The sequence below is a fragment of the Sceloporus undulatus genome, chromosome 4 (assembly GCF_019175285.1).
Source record: "Sceloporus undulatus isolate JIND9_A2432 ecotype Alabama chromosome 4, SceUnd_v1.1, whole genome shotgun sequence".
NCBI classification, from domain to species: Eukaryota; Metazoa; Chordata; class Lepidosauria; order Squamata; family Phrynosomatidae; genus Sceloporus; species Sceloporus undulatus.
The window spans coordinates 124,071,385-124,091,154 of record NC_056525.1 but is presented as its reverse complement, the minus strand read 5'-3'; the positions used below and the strand labels follow the sequence as shown (position 1 = coordinate 124,091,154).

General features: G+C 41.1%; 1 protein-coding gene across 5 annotated transcripts in view; it reads left to right on the top strand.

Moving 5' to 3' along the window:
* The first annotated feature begins 5,561 nt into the window (after nucleotides 1-5,561).
* Nucleotides 5,562-19,770, top strand: part of RALGPS2 (Ral GEF with PH domain and SH3 binding motif 2) — a 160,848-nt gene continuing 146,639 nt past the window's right edge. For all 5 annotated transcript variants that reach the window (XM_042465681.1, XM_042465680.1, XM_042465677.1 and 2 more), the window contains exon 1: nucleotides 5,562-5,699. The gene's annotated coding sequence lies outside the window, so the exon portion shown is untranslated. The remainder of the gene's footprint in view (nucleotides 5,700-19,770) is intronic.

Below are 19,770 nucleotides of genomic sequence, written 5' to 3'. Positions count from 1 at the left end.
GCCCTATGAGGAGAGACCTAGGAAGCTGGAGAAGAGAAGGTTAAGAGGTGATATGATAGCCCCGTTTCAATATTTGAAAGACTGTCATATTGAAGATGGAGCAAGCTTGTTTTCTGCTGCTCCAGAGATTAGGGGGGTGCATCTCAACTGTAGAAATACCAGTAATGTGGTTTGACACCACTTTAACTGCTATGGCTCCACCCTACAGAATCCTGGGACTTGTAGTTTTGAGAGACACCAGCACTCTTTGGCAGAGAAGGCTAAAGACCTTGTAAAATTATAAAACCCAAGATGCCATAGGACAGAGCTACAGTACTTAAAATGGTATCAAACTGCATTATTTCTACAGTAAAGATGCACCCAAGGACATGGCGCAATGGATTCAAACTACAGTATAGGAAAAGAGATTTCACCTAAACTTTAGGAAGAACCTCCTTATGGTAAGGGCTGTTCTACAGTGTAACACACTCTCCCGGGGAGTATGGTGGAGGCTCCTTCTTTTGGAGGTTTTTAAACAGAGGCTGGGTGGCCAGCTGTCAGGAGTGCTTTGACAGACAGAATTGACACACACAATTGCAGGACACTGCAATAATAATTTCAAAAAAGTTTATGTTCTTAAACTAAGCCCATTTGATAAGTTTAACCACAAAGCTTAATTAATTTCAGAAAGAAAGGAACTGAAGGGTAGAGAGAAGACTAGCAAATATATATATATATATATATATATATATATATTAAAAATGTGTGCCAAATAGAAGATAGTATGGAACAATGTACCAAAAAAGTATAAGACAAGAAAGTGACAGAAGAAACATTAAAAAGCTAGGGGTGAAGACTTTTGCCAGAGGCTGTCTGGTTCTAATTAATTAAACCACTCAGCTATCCCATTAAAGACATCTGTAATTCTGTTGTCTGCATAACCCTGAAGCTGACTGGATATAGTACTTACAAAGCAGTCATTCCTGATTGAAAGCTTACGCTTCATTTACTGTATTGTTTAGGATTCGAAACTGATTCCCAGCATTGAAAAGTGCAATTTCTTTTAATTTAATATAACCGTCATGATGAATTAAAGGAACAGGTGTGCCCCCCCCCCCCCGCCCCCAGTAGCTGGTTACTCACTGCCTGAGACTGGAAGAGTATGTGAGAACAGATGGCAAGGATTTCAGCAAAAGGACAGATGCGTTCGTATCAGAAAGCTTGGAAGACAAATCTCTAGAATTCTTGTGGCAGACGCAATCATCACTTTGTTTACTTGAATGGGGGGTACTTACTGTGCCTAAATGGCAAGAGCTGTTGTCTTTGGGATCTTGCTTGCCTTCATAGTTAATAAATCCTATTATGTGCACTTATGGTAGTCCCTTATCTACAGGGTACATACCTTTGGAGATGCACTCTCTGCAGCCTTAGCAACTGCACTTCTCAACACACATTTGCCTGAGAGCTCTCAGTTGTTTTTCTGCAGAGCATTCTTCACAAAAATAACAGAGGGCTAATCCGTATGTCCTGCCTTCTAGGCAAAACTACGCTCATTGCTGCCATCTGAAAAGTTGTTTAGACATGCACTTGATGTCGTGAAGCAAACTGGGAGATAATACGTACATGTGCATCCATCACTTGAAGATATCAGAGATCAAGTATCTGTGATAGGACATTAATATTAAACCATAGTTCACCACCCCACATGCCAATGTGCTTCAACTACCACATTTTTGGAAGAGAATACAACTTATCTGTCTCCCAAAATTAACCTATCTGAAGTTGTAATTATACATACATATGTATTTCATAATCAAGTGGTGATATTTGGCAGAGGTGAATTTGAAGTATTGGGTTTTTAATGGCATTTTCCTGAAAAAAAGATGTTAAGTTGGGGATGTTTAGCCTGGAGAAGAGAAGGTTAAGAGGTGATATGATAGCCCTGTTTAAATATTTCAAGGGATGTCATGTTGAGGAGGAAGCAAGCTTGTTTTCTGCTGCTCCAGAGAACAGGACCCTGAGCAATGGATGCAAGCTGCAGGAAAAGAGATTCCATCTGAACATTAGGAGGAACTTCCTGACAGTAAGGGCTGTTCGACAGTGGAACACACTCCCTTGAAGTGTAGTGGAGTCTCCTTCCTTAGAGGTCTTCAAACAGAGGCTGGATGGCCATCTGTCGGGGATGCTTTGATTGTGATTTCCTGCATGGCAGAATGGGGTTGGGCTGGATGGCCCTTGTGGTCTCTTCCAACTCTATGATTCTATGAAAAAGAGAATGACATAAAAATAAATCGACAAACACTGAACAACTGTCAAGAAGAAAGGTTCTGCACTTTCCAGAACACTTTTTCTCCTCAGGCTATCTACGTAAACACTCACCCATGTGTACTTGTTGCTGAATGTGTAAACTGATATTAAATCCTGAGGAACAACCATTGTGCAAAACAACTCTGTGTACATCTACTTAATGTCCAGTGGAGCATAATCCCGTAGTTGATGTGCATGGGGCTGCAGAATATTTATGCTGTCACAAGTGCAACACAGCCTGTGACAGCTCAATTTATACAAGGGTCCTGTTTCCCATTCTCTTTGAGGCAAGCGGAAACAAAAGGAACTGACTGGTGCTTGATCTGTGGTAACTCATTCACACATTCAAATCGTCACTTGATGTTACAGCATGCATATAGGAGAGTGCGATAGCTCAGTGTTGGAGCACATGCTTTGTCTGTAGAACTTGTCCCAAGTTCACTTTTGGTGTCCAAGCTGAAATTTCCGCTGTGAATGCAATGCTGCAGAGGTCAGTAGAATCAATGGGACTTATTTCCAGTATCACTAAACACTTTGAAGCCTGCTGATTCAAACTGGACACATCTAAATGTCAGACTTTCCCCTTAAGATCAACAGGAACCGAAGTGTTTGGAGTAGGACAATTAAGTAATTAACAGAGCTAGCATGGCATAGTGATTTGAACGCTGGAGACCAGGGTCAAATCCCTGCTTAGCCATGGAAATCTACTGAGTGACTTTGGGCAAGTCACACTTTCTCAGCCTCAGATGGAGGCAGAGGCAACCCTCTTCTGAACAAATCTTGCAAAGAAAAACCTGTGATAGGTTAATTTTAGGGTCACTGCAATGGATTGAATGCACACAACAACAAATTAAGTAATTAGATAATGACAATTATAATGATAATAATAATAATAATTAATAATTAATAATAATAAAATTTATTTCTCTCTTGCCTCTCCTCAAGGCAGTGTACAGCATGTTAAAATACAAAACACAATAACAAAACAAAATCCATAGTTAAAATATACTATAAAAGCATTAAAATACACTTGTAAGAGTTCATATACAGTATAAATGAAAAAGTCATGATTTAAAATTGACTGGGTAGGCCTGCCGAAAAAAGATAAGTGTTTGAAGCTGTTTTAAACGCAGTCAGTGTTTTCAGTTGCCGAATCTCTTCCGGCAGGTCATTCAATAGACAGCAAGTTATTACACAAAATACATAAATTAAGAGACCAAGTGTGGTTGCCATGAGCCTAAATTGACCTGATGGCAAATAATAATTAGATACCTTTTTCCCATCTCAATTAAAATACATATCTCTTTCAAATGGCTTCAGATATGATTTAAGCAGAGAATACATTATTTCTTATAGCACTAAGTCTTCTGAAGCCCTTGCAAAACTACTCCATCCATCCATTGAAGGATGAGCAAACAAGAATAATCTCAAGGTCTGAATGCTCTAGTAGTAAATATTTTGGGGGGGAAACAAACAGATGGTGGAGAACTGTTAACAAAACCACGTGTTTTAATGGTCTCCATTTTTGAAAAACACGTTTCAAATTGCATATTATGCCGCATGTACGTCTGTTATGTATTTTTAAAAAAACCAGCCTTCTGTAAAGTTATTTTTAAACTCATTGACTGATAAAAGTTTAAAGAAAAATGTATGTTATTAAGAGAGATTTTTGTGAATGAGTTATGTACGTGTGTTTCTTTTGTATCATCTTCAGAACAGAGATATTGGGAAAGGTGTTATGTTTTTTTGAAATTAAATTGTTCCTTCACAAAATAAAATCTGCGCACATCCCTTTTTTACGAGTTTTCCCTCCCACGGTCCAAGTGGAAGGACGAAGGGGCAAGAAGATTTATAGTGCCAATATTAAAAACACTGCGGCAGCTTTCAGTGATAGAGCCCCAGTGGTTAGAAAGAACAAAAGGAAATTGGGATGATATTATGGGTGTAACCTGTGGCGAAACCATTTATTAATACACATTTTGTTTTCAAACATGGCCCCCCTCCCACAGTAAAACAATGAAAATGTTCCAAAACACCAAAAATAATAACACACAACTGTGAAATAAACATTAAAATCAAAGGAATATAGGAAAGAGAAAAATAGTTGGACTGGACATACATTTGCTGAGATATGAACAGACAAAAATGGTTTTGTAGCCTGCTATATCATGTCCATATATTATAGGTTTGCCATAATTGTCCACTTTTACCAGGGACAAAATGTAGGACAAATTCAAGACCAAACTATAGGACAACTGCAGGACAAAACTCAGCCCAAAATGTAGGACATTTAAGGTCCTCCATTTTTCTTAAATGTCCTACATTTTGGGCTGAGTTTTGTGCAGTTGTCCTACAGTTTGGTCTCGAATTTGTTCCACATTTTATCCCTGGTAATAGTGGACAATTATGGCAACCCTATATGGGCAATGTTATGAAGATACATCTTACTCAGCTAGACACACACAATTAGACTACAGAAATAATCCAGTTTGAGACCACTTTCAATGCTCTGGCTCAGTGCTAGGGAATTCTGGGAATTGTAGTTCTGTCAGACATTTAGCCTTCTCTGACAGATAGCTCTATAAACTACAGTTCCCAGGATTCTCTAGCGCTGAGCCAGGGCTGTTAAAGCAGTCTCAAACTGGATTACTTATGCAGTGTGTTTTCAGTACTTGGAGAGGTTTTGTTGCACCTTTGGGACTAAATGAAAGCAAGAAAGGGGCAGCAGGGGCTTTTGTAGACTTCAGTCTACTTCCTCAGATGCATTTACTTATTTATTTAGAGGGATGTGACTCTAAACCTTTGCGAAGTAGTGCTTTATACATTTATACATGTTTTTGTTTTTTACCACACACACAACTGTGATATAAGCTTTCCCGCGCGCCCCGCCCCTTTCCCAACGAGAGCTGCCAATCATCAGGCGCCTGGCGCGCGCAGTGAGTGGCAGCAGGAGTCACCGTTAGGTCCGTTAAACGGCTCATCTATTTGGAGAGGGGCGGGGCGTGACAGGAAAGGGGCGGAGCCAGCATCGCCCAATCACGACCCGTTCCCCTCGTTTCTCGTGCTGCGGTCTACAAGCTGGCGCTTGTTCCCTTTCCATGAGAGCTGTGGTGTGTGTGTGACTCCTCCTCCTTCCCTGAGGCTCCGCCTCCTTTTCAGTGCGCCTGCGCGGCCCCTCGCTCTCCTTTTCCCCCCCTTCCAATCAAGCTGAATTCCAGGCGCGAGGCGTGTGCGCATGCGCCAGCGTTGCTTTCCTCTTTCCCCTCCCATTTTGTGAGCAGCTCTCAGTGAGTGCGGACGTCCCTCTTGCTGCTCCTCCTCCTCTTTGGCTGAAAGGTGCTGAATGAGAGCGGCGGCAACAGGAGCGTTTCTCCGCGGCGTTTGCCTCCTTTCTTTCGGCGCCTGTGGCTCAGGTGAGTCCTTGGCCGCCCCTGCCAGGCCCTTTCCCCCTTCCCTCGCCCGCTGCTTGGCCTTTTCTCCCTCCTTCTCCTTCGCAGGGCTTTGGAGCTGCTCGGTTTAAGGCCCTACCCAACCCATTAAGTCCTGGGCACTGCAAAAGCCCCCTCCATTTCCCTTGAATTGCATGTGACCCGCATGAAGTACACTCAGGCTGCATCCACACTGGAGAAATAACCCGCTTTGGCGCCGCTTTAACTCTTTGCCTTGGCTCAAGGCTATGGAATTCTGGGAGTTGGAGTTTGTTGTGGGCCCAGAGCATGACCTCCAGCCTACTTGCATTTGGATATAATGGTGATGATGATGATGTAGAGAGAGGTCTTGTGGCCCCTTGGCAGCATGAGCTTTCCTAGACTTCAGTCTACTTCCTCAGATGTATTTAGATGTAATAATAATAATAACAACGTAGAGAGAGATCTTGTAGCCCCTTTGAGACTCTCTGAAAGAAAGAGCTTGGCAGCATGAGCTTTTATACCCTTCAGACTACTTCCTCAGGTGCATTTAAATCTACGATGCATTTAGTCTAGGAAAGCTCATGCTGCCAGTTTCTGTTTTCAAGTTAGTCTCAGAGGTGCCACAAGATCTCTCTGCAACTGTATGCAAAGGTGAAATTGTCACACACTAAAAAAAGCCCACCTCCAAACCCAGAGGTGGCTTCTGTCTTCATTTGTGGGGCACACCTACATGGGGCACACCTGTTACCTCTTGCCATGGGTGGCGTTTTGGCTTTGCTTGCCTCTTTCCCAGACGCACAGCCTGGGTCCCTGCCAGGTGTGTGCGCATGGACGTATCCACCCTCCCACCTGGGGAGCCTCTTACCTGGTGAAGCACCTGTTGCCTGACCACCCACCCCACCCTCTTGGGTTGCTTGAGGCTAAGAAAGCCTATGCCACTATGAATTCATTAGTCTTCTCAGGTGCCAGAGCGCTGTTTGTGTTTGCTGCTACAGATCACTATGGATGCACCTGTGCAATTGTCCCTCTCATTGCTCTGTTTTGGGGTGGGTCAAGTCCCAGAACAAAGCACCCTTTGGTTTTTCATATTTCACTTTAACCAATACCCATCCATGCTGGGAGACTTCTCCACTCTTCATTGACTGACAGGTTTGCAAAATAGTTCACTCCCCACTTTCCTTCCTGACGTAAGAGTATAAGACACAGAGTACCGTCACCTGTTTTCTCCAAATGTGAAGTACGTGGAACTGCTGTACAGTTGGTTCTCCATATTTGTTGGGGTTTGGGGCACAGGACCCCTGTGAAAGTGGAAAAACTGCACATTAAAACAACAACAACACTGTTTTTACCTGAGAGAATACCTCTCTAAGAATGTCAGGGGCAACTCTGTGGCTGACATCTGCCAGAAGTTGATCCTAGAATGATGCCTAGAGAAGTGTTTTCTCTAGTAATCTCCAAGTCTTCCAGTGCAACTCTGTGGTCAGTTTCCAGCAGAGTTATGCCAGAGGACCTAGAAATTCCTAGAGAGAACATACTAATCTAAGCCACAAATGCGGAGGGCCAACTGTAATTAATGCTGTTGGCCTTACATTTCAGACTGGCTCTGCATTTGCTGTGATGGAAATGGGTCTTCATTCCTGCTTCACCCACAACTGAGGACCCAAACAGTTAAAAGTTGCTTCCTTCACATTTTTTAGGATTAATAAGGGTTGCATGTGCTGTGATCTATGGAGGGGCACTTCCAGCTTCCATGAAGCCATATGTCTTTCAACTACAGGATAACTGTTGGGTTAGGAATAACTTTTATCCCCAGGTATTTATTAGGCAGATCAGCAGTTAGTTTAATTTGGAAAGATGGTTAAGCCAACTCCTGCTCAGTTTCTACTTCCTCCAAGTGTTTCTTTTGCCACTAGTTTGGCAGCAATAGTGGGGGCAGATGGTACCCCTCCCCCAGAGGCAGGATGTGCTGAAGAGAGCCATGATTGTTGATATCTAATACACAGCTTTATCTGCATTATAGGCACGGAAAACTGGTAAAAAGAACTCTGTGTTTTACTGTGTAAATGTTTGTTGGCACAGTGGATTATGTTTTTCATTAAGTATTTTAAGGGCATTCTCCACAGTAGCTTCCCATGATTTTGATCTGGTGTCTTAGCACTCTGCGGGAGATGCAGGAAGGAACAGTAAGAAAAACAATCTGTTGCACACAATTTGGAGTGTTCTTCCCCTGAAGGAATGGCTGCATGTAATTTTGATTGATTTTGATTCCCTCAGTTTACCATTTAGATTTCCAGGGAACTGTGGAGCGAAGTTTCACCTTGGGGTCAATTCATCTGAAGTCAAGCAGGTAAATTCTAAAAAAGGCCTTGGACAATATGTTCCTTCAACAACAAAAAACACATCCTGCCAAAAAGCCTAACAAGGTCTTTTTTATGCACATGACCAAACTGTCAAAGGAACAAGGTGGTTGGTAATAGAGGGCTATTCTTTTGCAAAGAAGCTCTGTTCTGATCTTTGCTTATGACAAGTGGGCTGATTGGTTGTATTGGCAGCATGAAAATGAACACACTCAAAGACAGGGCAGATACGTACCATCGGGCTTTTTATCCACCTACCCTCACTGTTGACCAGGATAGAGTTGAATAACTAAAGGGGAGTGCTGAGGGAAATGAATGTGCTGAATAAATTGACCGTAGTTACTCTGCAGGCTCAAGATTAGCCCACTATACTTCTATCTTTGGCACATTGCACAGTACAGGAGGAGAAGGAACTCCTCCTTAGGCATGCAGTACCAATGCTTTGGACTGATAAAAGACTGAATTTCCTTCCCACAACTGCTCAGTGTACTTCTTTGTACAGAGTGGTGATTTTTAATTGTTAACCTTGAACTCAGTAAAATATTCTGAAAAATGGGGAGATATTAGTGAACAAATGCAGTACCATAGCATAGCAGTTATTCTATATCAGAGGTAGGCAAGTGCTTAATAATTATGTTTATGAGTAGTGGAAGACAGTGTAATAATCTTGTTTAAACATGCAAAAGTGCTTGTGGCTGTACTCACAGTATGGGGTGAGAAACAGTGGAAGAAGGACACTAGTTGGGCCAGCATGTCTGTGATTGGGATGATTGTGGCCTATTAGCAAGTGTAAAGATATATAGAGAGAATGCTGGTGGAGGTTTCTCACTGGAAAAGTTAATCAGGGGAAAATATAGTGCATATTTGCATGGTAGTTTGGGGGATTCTGGGCCGGTATAGATGGCCCTAAAGGGGCTGCTTGATGCCGCCCCTTTGAGTGCTGGATCAGGGCTGCGGCAACTGCATGCATTGGCCCCAATCCAGTGTTTTTCCAGCCCAAAAAGGAGTGGCAAAATTGTGCTCCTTTTTGGGGTGGAAAAAAGCCTCCCTTTCCACTGAGGCAGCAGCTCTTCTGCACTCCTGTAGCATGCAGTGTCTGAATGCAATGCTGTCCTCTGATCAGGCAGGTGGTGTGACCCTGGCTTGGGGTGGCATCAGGGTGGGCATCTAAACGCTACGCCCCCATGCCACCCCAAAGCAGGCACTTATGCCAGCCTGTTTCGCCCCTCTGTTAGGATACACTTGTATGTATTATGTACATAGATTTTGTGATTGGGATTTGAGATTATGAGATACAGGCAGAATTTCCCAGGGCGTGGAAAATCATGGTTGTGTTATGCTGCCACATTCCCTTACCATGGGATATGCTGGTTTATGCCTTTAGAAAGTGAACTCCAAAACATCTGAAGGACCAAATGTTCATCATTCTAGTACAGCATATTCTGGTTATGTTGCAGGAACAAACAAATCCTTGAAAGAGAAGAATAGTACATAAAGAATAGTACATAGTACATACATGTCTCTCAGTGTAGCTCTGAAATGTTTGGCGTAGTAAGTAGCTGTGGATAGAGTAAATACAGTTAGCCCTCCTTATCCATGGATTCAACTATTCACAGCTTTAAAATATTTTTTACAAATGTAAATTTCAAAAAGCAAACTTTGATTTTCTCATTTTATATAAAGGACACAATTTTACTACACCACTGCATTTTATGGGACTAGCACATCCATGGATTTTGGTATTCATAGGAGTTTTGGAACCAAACCCCAATGGATACCAAGGGTCCACTGTAATGTCAGAATAAGAAGACATTGCCATGAGACAGGATTGCTAAAATAAGATCCTAGCTCACTGTATAGAACCACAGTAGTTTATATTTTGAAAATTTGAGTTGGTTTAGAAATGTAACGTATCATATCATATTTCATATTAATGACCCTCCTGGAACCATCTGTAAGTGCTTGCTATCTCTTTACAGGGCTAAGGCTCTGAGCTTCCAGTTTCGGTAGGAACTACCACCCACACCCAGCTGTACAGTGCTATCTCTCTGGGCTAGGAGAGACTCTAAACCAGACTCTAGTGGGAGTGAGTTTACCATTTGTGGCTGTTACCTTTTTGGGGGAATAAGAGGAGGAGGGCCTGCTTCCTTGTTTCTTAGAAAGGAGGAGGGCTTCCTGCATTTTACCACCGGCTTGCTGGAGTAGAGTTTTTCACTAAAAAGGATAGTATTGTTTACTGCTCATGTGTTTTCAAAAGCAGTGGGGATATAGTGGGGCACATGGAGCAGCCATTCCAGTAGTACAGGGCAGAAGAAGATATGGCAAAAGAGGACAGTGAAATTACTTTGAGAAAGAGTATTGGTTGTCCCCAAAATAGGGTATTGGTTGTCCCCAGACTATACACTGGTTCAGATAGTCTGGATAGCCATACCAGTAGTTCCTTTTTGTTGAAAATGCTGCTGGTGAATGTCAAGTCAGTGACTGTCAAAAAACAGCTCTTTGATCCTAGATGAGTATGCTGACCTACCTTGTATCAGAGGCCTCACTGGATGATGCTGGGGGATTTGCCCACCAGAGTACTCTGTGGAGCAACAAACAAGACCTGGGAGAATGGGAGTCACAGTGGCCTTTCATGATTCTGTTCTTGTTACCAGATGCCCTGCCTACCATTCTGTTGACTCTCCATGCATGTATTTGAAGATGAGTACCCAGGGCAGAATAGAGCTTTTGTTGATGTGCCACTTGCTGCTCAACAATCTTCTTTCTTGTGTTACCTGCGGTAGTTCTGGAGTTGGTGCTGGAGTTCCTTTGGTTTTTAGTGCTAGAAGGCCAGCATCCATGAATAAGCTGCCTTATCAGAAATGGTTCAGGGCTTCATAGCTGTCATGACAAGCATGAGTCTCTCTCATGAATCCCATTCAAGCTGCTGGGTGTATTATGGGCTTTGTTTTCTTCATTGGAGGATAATGATAATCTTAATGTGGACCAATTTCTGTAAAGTTCTGTTGTCACAGACAGATCATTACTTGGTCACTGGGACCCAGAACCCCTGGAAGGATAGAGAACCAATCAAGAAGGTTTACCCTAAGAGGCAGATAGATTTCCTGATGGCCTTTGGTGGCTTTTCTACCAAAGCAGGCAATTCTACTGAAAATATGAGTGACTTCCGTAATGATCCTGGGTATTCTTTCTCACAAGAGTGAACTAAATGAGCTTCCCAGTTTAGTAGGAAATTGGTGGCAATGAAATGAGCAAGAAAGATCAAACACACACTAGAGGCTGTTTACAGTGCTCCCATGACAGTGCAGGCATCAAAATGTTTTTTACTTTGTCACTGTTTGCTCCTACAAAAAGCCATCCAGTGGAGTTGTTCAGGAGGTTAGGGTCTCTTATACCTCAACCCACAAGAGCAGAATCTAGATCACTCACCATCCTGATGTGAACAATTTTGCTAAGCACTTTGCAGATGAAATCACTGACCCAGATGCTATAGTTAATTCTAGTAGATGTAACTTTGGGTGCAGCTTTTCCAGTGTTAGTGGATACTTCTCAGCTTGCAGTGTCCAAGGATGTGGGCAGAGTTGTTGGAGATGCAAGAGTCACTGTGTGTGCTAGATCTTTACCTTTCCTGGCTTATTAAAGTGACCGCCTAAGGAGAGCTGATTCATAGGAAGGCCTAATGTCTCCTTCTAGCAAGGCAGGGTTCTAACATCGTTAAATGGGGCAGTTTTGAGATGCTTGTTTTAAAAAGGATTCCTTGGTTCCCACACCTGTGTCCAATACTCCCTTTCAGGACAAGGTACTAGAATGTGTGGTGACTTCTTGACTCCCAGGTTCTTGGACAAGATGGGTTATTTAAACCTATTTCAGTCTGGCTTCAGACACAGTTATGACATACAATGTGTCTGGTTTGCCTTGCTGCATGGCCTTCATCAAGACCTAGACAGGGGAAGTGTGTGTCTCTTGGTTATGATGGCTTTTGACATCATGAGCCATGGTATCCTTATGAGCTGCCTTGCTCAAGGGAGTTGGGGACATGGTTGTATAGTATTCTCATTCATTTCTGGAAGGATGAGCCCAGGAGGTTGTGCTTGGCAGACTCTTGTTCAGCTTCTTTGCCTGGGGTGCCCCAACTGGTTCAGTTTTGTCCCCCATGTTGGTTAACACAGACATGAAACTACTGGGAGAGAGCATCTCATGTTTGGAGATTTAATGCCATCAGTGTTCTGATGGTACCCAGGTCTCTCTCCTTTCAACTTTAATTCTGTTTGCAATTTAATACTGTTTTATTCATTATTTTTGTATGTTTTAGGCACATGTGTTTGTATTTGTAATACTATTTTGTAGGTCACTTTGAGTCTCAGCACTGAGGAACAGTTGGGTCATAAATAAATTAATAGGATGGAAAGGGTTTCAAGGAAACCATTGTGTGTAGGTTTTGTGAATTCCTCTCATCTGTGCTGGTGGATTGATTTAATCAAAGAAGCCACAGCCCTGAGTTTGCAACACCTGAGCAGAGCAGTTAATGACCAGAGCCCATGGAGGTCTTATTCATAGACTCATTGTAAATCGAAGTTGAATTGATAGCAAATAACAGCAAATATTTCACAGCATAAGACAACCACATGGTCCTTGCTCTGATGAGGGCTAAACTGTGACAGTTTGAATTGGGATTACAGGGTGCTGTTTTGTGGGGGGAAAGTTAAGTGGCATAGCTGTAATCTTGCTTTTTAATGTTTTGTTTGAGCCTACCTGTCTACTTGAGGTTTGCTTCTGAGAGATGTCTTTGAATAGATGTCTGTGTTGTGTCAGACCATGCTCATCAGAAACATGTGAAGACTGAATTTCCTCACATATTCCATTAAGTGAAAGGTTAAGATTCTAAGAAAAGTGTGACACTCTGCCTTAATTTCAAAACTGGCAAGTTGCTGTAGGATTACAAAAAGATGTGCGAAGGTTTTCTTTAAAGTGCAGTTTTATTTTCTAACTAGTTTTTATTGGTTGTTTTCTGTTGCAATATTTTGTTTGGTATTTTATTCAATTCCATTGCAAGTCAGTTCAGTAATGCAAACTGAAACTGTCTAAATTTTGCTTTCTTTGCACTATATATTCAAAAGAGCAGTAGTAGTTCATGTTGCCCATTACTTATGGTACTCAGTTTTTGCTACCAAAAATCAGTAGGGGTTCTACAGTCTGTTACTTCAAATGGGAAACAGTTAACTTGACCTTCTTGCAGTCATTACACATAGCTTTTGTAGGTTGTTAAGAGTTCTATATAAGGCTGCTCTGACGGATACAAATGAAGTATCAGGACATATTCTACGTTAGCATCTATAATTCATTCTGTCTAGCTCCCTGCTGATGGTTGCCAGAACAGGGATCTAGGGAGAAGCTGGGATTCAACAATTCAGATGAATAATTATATTGTCACAAGCAGCAAGACCAGTTGTCTCAGTTAAGCCAGCTTTTTCTCTGAAGAAATAAAAAACAGAGAAGAACCTGGAGAGAAATATTTCTACATGTGCATGGACACTTTTATGTGGAAGGTGGTCTTTCTGTGTGAAGGAAGAGGAAGAAGGGCTGTAGTAGGACTCTGCAAGAGGATACTGAGCAAAGTGCTTTCTGTGGAGACGACAATACAGGTTGTATGAATTGAGCTAATGCTGGTGCAAGGGAATGTCCTTTTCTCACCCTATTTTTAATTTCTCAGCTGTAAGTATTGAAGCCACCAAAACATGGAATTAATAAATGGAATCCAGTAGGTTCATATTTCTCAAATGTATAAGAAATTATCATTTTCATCCAGTCAATTTTACTATTTAATACACAATTAAATAATTAATAATTGAAACAGAGAGTAGTTCACAGATAATTTGCATAGCTTCTGTGGTTAATATGACTAAGCAGCCAAACTCCACCATCTCTTCCTTGCTATTGTAAGCCCCATGCTGTGTCCAGTGAACAGGCATTTTTGTTTTTTCCCTCTTTTTTGCTGCCTTAGCTGCTTTGTCTGTGTATGATTCCATGTTGCGCATGTAATTACATCCAGTCAGAGATGTATCATGACACATAATGCCACGATACTCAGTGTTAAAAAGAATATCATATTATGTGGGCTATGCTTTGAAGGTGTACTCTCATGGGTGCACATATGCAAAAATTTCAAGGTTCTTCAAAATGTTGTAATAGCAGAAGATTTTAAACACTTGATTCGTAATTTGATGAGCAAACTATGAATGTTAAAAGGGTCAGTTTACCCACTAATCTCTTGTTGTAAGAGAAATACAATGGTTCCTCTTTGCAATTGAGAATGCTGATGTCTGTTTCATATTGAATGGGCTGCCCAGTCTTCGTTATCACAACAGTCCCTAACACAGAGAAGGCAGTACATGTGACTTTGGAGGGTCCCTTATTTTCTTAATACTACATGCCATTACCCTAGATGAGTCTATTTGTCTTCCTCTAGATAAGTGATTCTCAGTCTTTTTATCCCTGTGGCTCCCTTTGCATCTACATCCAGATGATGCATTCCCCATTGATGTAATATATGAATAAAAATATTGTGTTTGTGTAGTGTGTATATTTTTGTTCTTACGTTTGTTTATATTCATATTTTAACGTTTTATAATGGCACACTGTGGAATTTCTTCACTGTTAATTATAGTTTCTGTGAAACCTTTTGGTGAAGTAATTTTCATCATACAGTGGGCCCTTGGTATCTGCTGGGTTTGATTGCGGAACCCACCGTGGATAACAAAATTCGTAGACGTTCAAGTCTCATTTTATACAGTGGATAGTAAAATAGTGTCCCTTATATAAAATGGCAAAATCAAGGTTTGCTTATTGGAATATATACATATATATCAAGGTGTGGATACTTGAATCCATGGATAAAGAATCCATGGATATAGAGGACCGACTGTACTTTCTCTTTTTTTGCGCTCTGTATAGTCGCTTGTTCTCACCTCTGCCATAACTTGTGGAACCATAATTTTTGTCTTTTTCTTGTTCTGATAAGAAACTATATCATTTTCAAAACAAATACTATTAGTTTTATAGTAACACTTTTACAGTGACTGAACAGGAACAAATAGGGAGTAGATGCCTGTACCTCCTTTTCCCGCCTTGGTGCCAGAATACCTCCACTTTGCTCCCAGGCCCCTGCTGCAACACCTCCTTCACATCTGACAATGGTCTACAAATCTTCCCTCCTGTGCTTCCTAGGAGAATGACACTGAAGAAGATTTGATTTTACCCTGGGGCCCATTTATTTGTCTTTTTAGCAGTGCATGGCATCCATAAAACTTCTCCAGCACCACATTTCTGATGAGTTGATTTTCTTGCTATCAGCTTTCGTCACTGTCCAGCTTTCACAGTCATGCATAGAAATGGGAAATACGATGCCATGAACAATCTTAACTTTAATATTCAATGATATATCTTGTCACTTCAGGATCTTGTCTAGTTCCTTCATAGTTCCCTTTCTTCGCCCTGATCTTGTGATTTTTTTGACTGCTATCTCCATTCTGATTAATGACTGAGCCAAGGTATGGAAAATCTTTAATTATTTAAATATCTTCATTGTCTGCTTTAAAATTATGTAAATCATCTGTGGACATTATTTTTGTTTTCTTAATATCCAGCTGTAGACCTGTCTTTGCACTCTCTTCCTTGATTTTTTTTTTGGTTATTGTTCCAAGCCTTTACTATTTTCTATTAAGACCATAGTGTCCTCTGCATATCTTAATTGTTGATTCTCCTTCCTCCAATTCTTGTGCCTCCATGCTCTGAGCTGAATCTTGTTTTATGTATGATATGTTCAGAATATAAGTTAAACATTATAAAAATTAAAGGTATGGTGATAAAATGCAGTCTTGTCTGACCCACTTGCCAACTGAAAATCGTTCAGTTTCTCCATATTTTGTCCTCATGGTAGCCTCTTGTCCTGAAATGAAAGTTGCCCATCAGGACAATCAAATGTTGTGGTACACTCATTTTGATCCAAAGTTTTTAATGATCTATACAGTCAAAAATTTAGCTATAATCTGTAATCTTTTTGAAAATATTTAGTGTGTTCCACTATCCAACATATGTTTGCAATATGATTCCTAGTTCTTCTTCCTTTCCCAAATCCATCTTGCAACTCTGGGATGCTGTTCACCGCTATGATCTTTGGAATAGCGGTATATAAATAAAACAATTATTATTATTATTATTATATCTTGCTCCATATATGGCCAGTCTTTCCTGCAGAATTTTGAGCATTACTTCGCTTATATGCGACAGCCGGGCAGTCTTATCTTCTGACACTATTTCTTGTTTCGTTTTGAATGATCTCATAGAGGTTTTTATGGTAAAAGATCTTCAAAAGGAGGTTTACTTGTGCCTCTGCTACTAACAAGTGTTAGCTATGATGTCACTGCCATTATCTCTGTGATATCTTCTGCTAGTGTTCCCCTCCATTACTGCTGCAGCCCAGTAGCTGTTTGGCATATTTATTCTGACTTCTCATCAAATACCTGTCTGACATGGGAAACCCTACCAGCAGTACTGCTCCATCAGCATAGCCTCTTGCCTCACAGGAACACACAATCCCACCAATTTAGTCGCCCTCCTTTGAACACGCTCCAGCTTGTCAACATCTTTTTTGAATTGTGGTGCCCAGAACTGGGCACAGTATTCCAGGTGAGGCCTGACCAAAGCAGAATAGAGTGGAACTATACTTCCCTTGATCTAGACACGATATTTCTATTGATGCAGCCTAGCATTGCATTGTTCAACTTGTGGTCTACTAGGACTCCTAGACCCCTAGATCCTTTTCACATGTAGTCTCGTTAAGCCAGGTGTCCCCCATCCTATATGCGTTTCCTTTTTTTTCTACTTAAGTGGAGTATCTTCCATTTCTCCCTGCTGCAGTTCCTAAAATACATAAATCTGATTGTCTGCCTCCTGGAAGACTCATACTTACTAGTTCAGATTCTCTCCTCGAACCCATTTTTTTGCATTTACATTTTTATTTATTTGCTTTTATATTGTCTTTTAAATCATACATTAAAGACAGTGGCTCTTTTATCCAGCTTACAGAAGGGCTATAGGTAAAGATAAAAGTTTCCCCTTTGAGAAATTTGTCTAGTCATATCTGACTGTAGAGGGGCGGTGTTCATTGCCATTGCTAACTCGAGGGAGTCAGTGTTGTCAAAGACGACTCTGTCATCATGTGGCCATCATGGCTGCAGGGAGTGCTGTTGCCCTTCCGCCCGAGTGGTGTCTATTTATCTACTTGCACTTTCACATGCTTTCAAACTGCTTGGTTGTCAGAAGCTCGGACTAATGACAGGAGCTCACTCTGTCACAGTGGCACTTGGGTCTTGAACTGCCGACCTTGCGCTTATCAGAGTCAGCATCTTAACTACTGAGCCATTGCGTCCATTATAGAAGAGATACACCTTGATTAATCGCTTCTCTTTCATCTTCTCCCTTAGGGGGAAAAAAAGGCACAGAACTGTCTCCACTAGTTCTCTACAGTATCAAGCAGACTTAATGCAATCATTTTCATAAAATGAACTGAGAAAGGTAAATAAAGACCAAAAAGGATAATGATTTGGTACTGTCTGTAGGCAGTCTAGTCACAAGTGCTTTAAGTCCCAATTTTAGGAGAAAGGCATGATTTAAATCAAATGAAAGTAACATCTAATCTTTTAAAGAAGTCTTCCTTTCACATAGTATTTAGAAATGATTTTGGGGCAGTAAACATGTAAACACATTGTTTAGTATTTTATATATAATTTTAAAAATACTCTAATCTATTTTTGGGAGGGTCAGGAAAAAAAGGAAAACCTTTTTAGGGTGAATTTTTCTGGATGTTTTGTCATGAACTACCATCACCCTGTCTTGTGTGATAGAGGTATCTTGGCAAAAAACAATATTTGCATTTCTCTCTGCAATAATACAGTTACTTTCACTGCAGAGCTAGTGTGGTGTAGTGATTTGATCATTATACTATGACTCTGAAGACCAAGGTTTGAGTCCCTTTTCAACCATGGAAATCCATTGGGTGATCTTGGGCAAATCACATTCTCTCAACCTCAGAGGAAGGCAAAGGCCCTCTGAACAAATCATGTCAAGAAAATCCCATTAGAGGTTTGCCTTAGGGTTGCTATAAGGCAGAAATGTCTTGAAGGTGCACAAGTCTTTCTTGTAATCAGCCACCACCACCAGTTACTGTATATAAATGTGTATAAGTCAACCTCATGTATAAATCGAGGGGCCAAAATCATGGATTTTGACATGTCTTGTGGATAAGCCAAGGGTCAAACACTGGGGTATGTTACAAAAGATCTAAATGGGGAATCAAAGCACCACTTCCCTCCCTACATCTCCCTCACTGGACCTCTCCCAAGGATCACAGTCTCAGCATGGAAAATGAGGAAACAAGCCTGGGCACACACAGACACACACACTTCCATTTACCACCAGCATTTCCAGGGCTCATGGCTGGTAAAACAGGGTACAAACCTCTCTCTTTCTTTCTGCCATTAACCCCAGCATTTCCAGGCTCATGGCTTGCAAAACAGGGTACAAACCTCTCTCTATTCTTAACCGCAGGATTTCCAAGGCTCATGGCTTGCAAAATGGGGTCCAAGCCTGGGCATACTCTCTCTCTCTCTCTCTCTCTCTCTCTCTCTGTGTCTCTTGCCTCAGCAGCTGTTTCTTAGCACTGGCTGCGAGGGAAGGCTGAGGGATGAGAGAGAGAGAGGAGACTGTGCTGGGACTCAAACGAGAAGCTGTTTAAAGATCCCTGGCTACAGAGGAAGGTGGGCACTTTTTTTAGGAATTTTATAAGCAGTAGTGACGTATTGCCCATATATAAGTCTACCCATGATTTTGGAATCCATTTTGGGGCATAAATTTTTCGAATTATAGTCGAGTATATATGGTAGTTTTCTTCCACTACCCAATCCTAACCTTGATAGTTCACAAATAATTTCTCTTTTAGGTAGAGTGGCAAGACCTTAGATTTGGATTGGGCAACTAGTAATTGCAAACCATAGCAATAATAACTTTTTAAAGGTTTTTACTCTAAGGTAAAACAATAAAACAAGTTTTCCTTTGTTAATAGTTCACAATTATGTTCCAAAATGTTTCCAAAATAGTTGATTCAAGTTACAGCAACTCCTGTTAAGAAATAGGGAGAACAAAGAATGAACAAACAAATGTCTCGAAGTTTATCTAGTCATAGCTGCTAAGGAATACAGGTTTTATGCATCTCCTGTTGTCTACCTCTCAGGTTTCAGGTAAGCAGTTCTTTGCAGAGGGTTATTGGAAACTCTTCTCCCTCAGACCAAGACTCACAATCAGATGATTTTTCTGCTTCTGATTCTTTTCTTTGATTCTTTCTTGTTGGCCTTCTCTGCCATGACTTCTTTCTTCTCTACTTCTCCTTCAGCTCTAGTTGTAATTCCAGCTCTCTTTCCAGTGGTTCAGTTCAGCTTTTCCTTCCAACTTTCTTCCAGCTCACACATCAACTCACTATTAGGCCTGGCATATGTGCTGTTTATGTCCAATTTTGCTTTCACTTTCTGTTCACTATAACCACCTTTTATTTCTGAAGAAATTAAACGTAGTCACTCAAACATTAGCCCCATAAAATTGCTCTCTGTAAATGTGGGTCTCTAAAGCCCTTGGCTTCATTTGGTTTAGATGTTATTACAAATGAA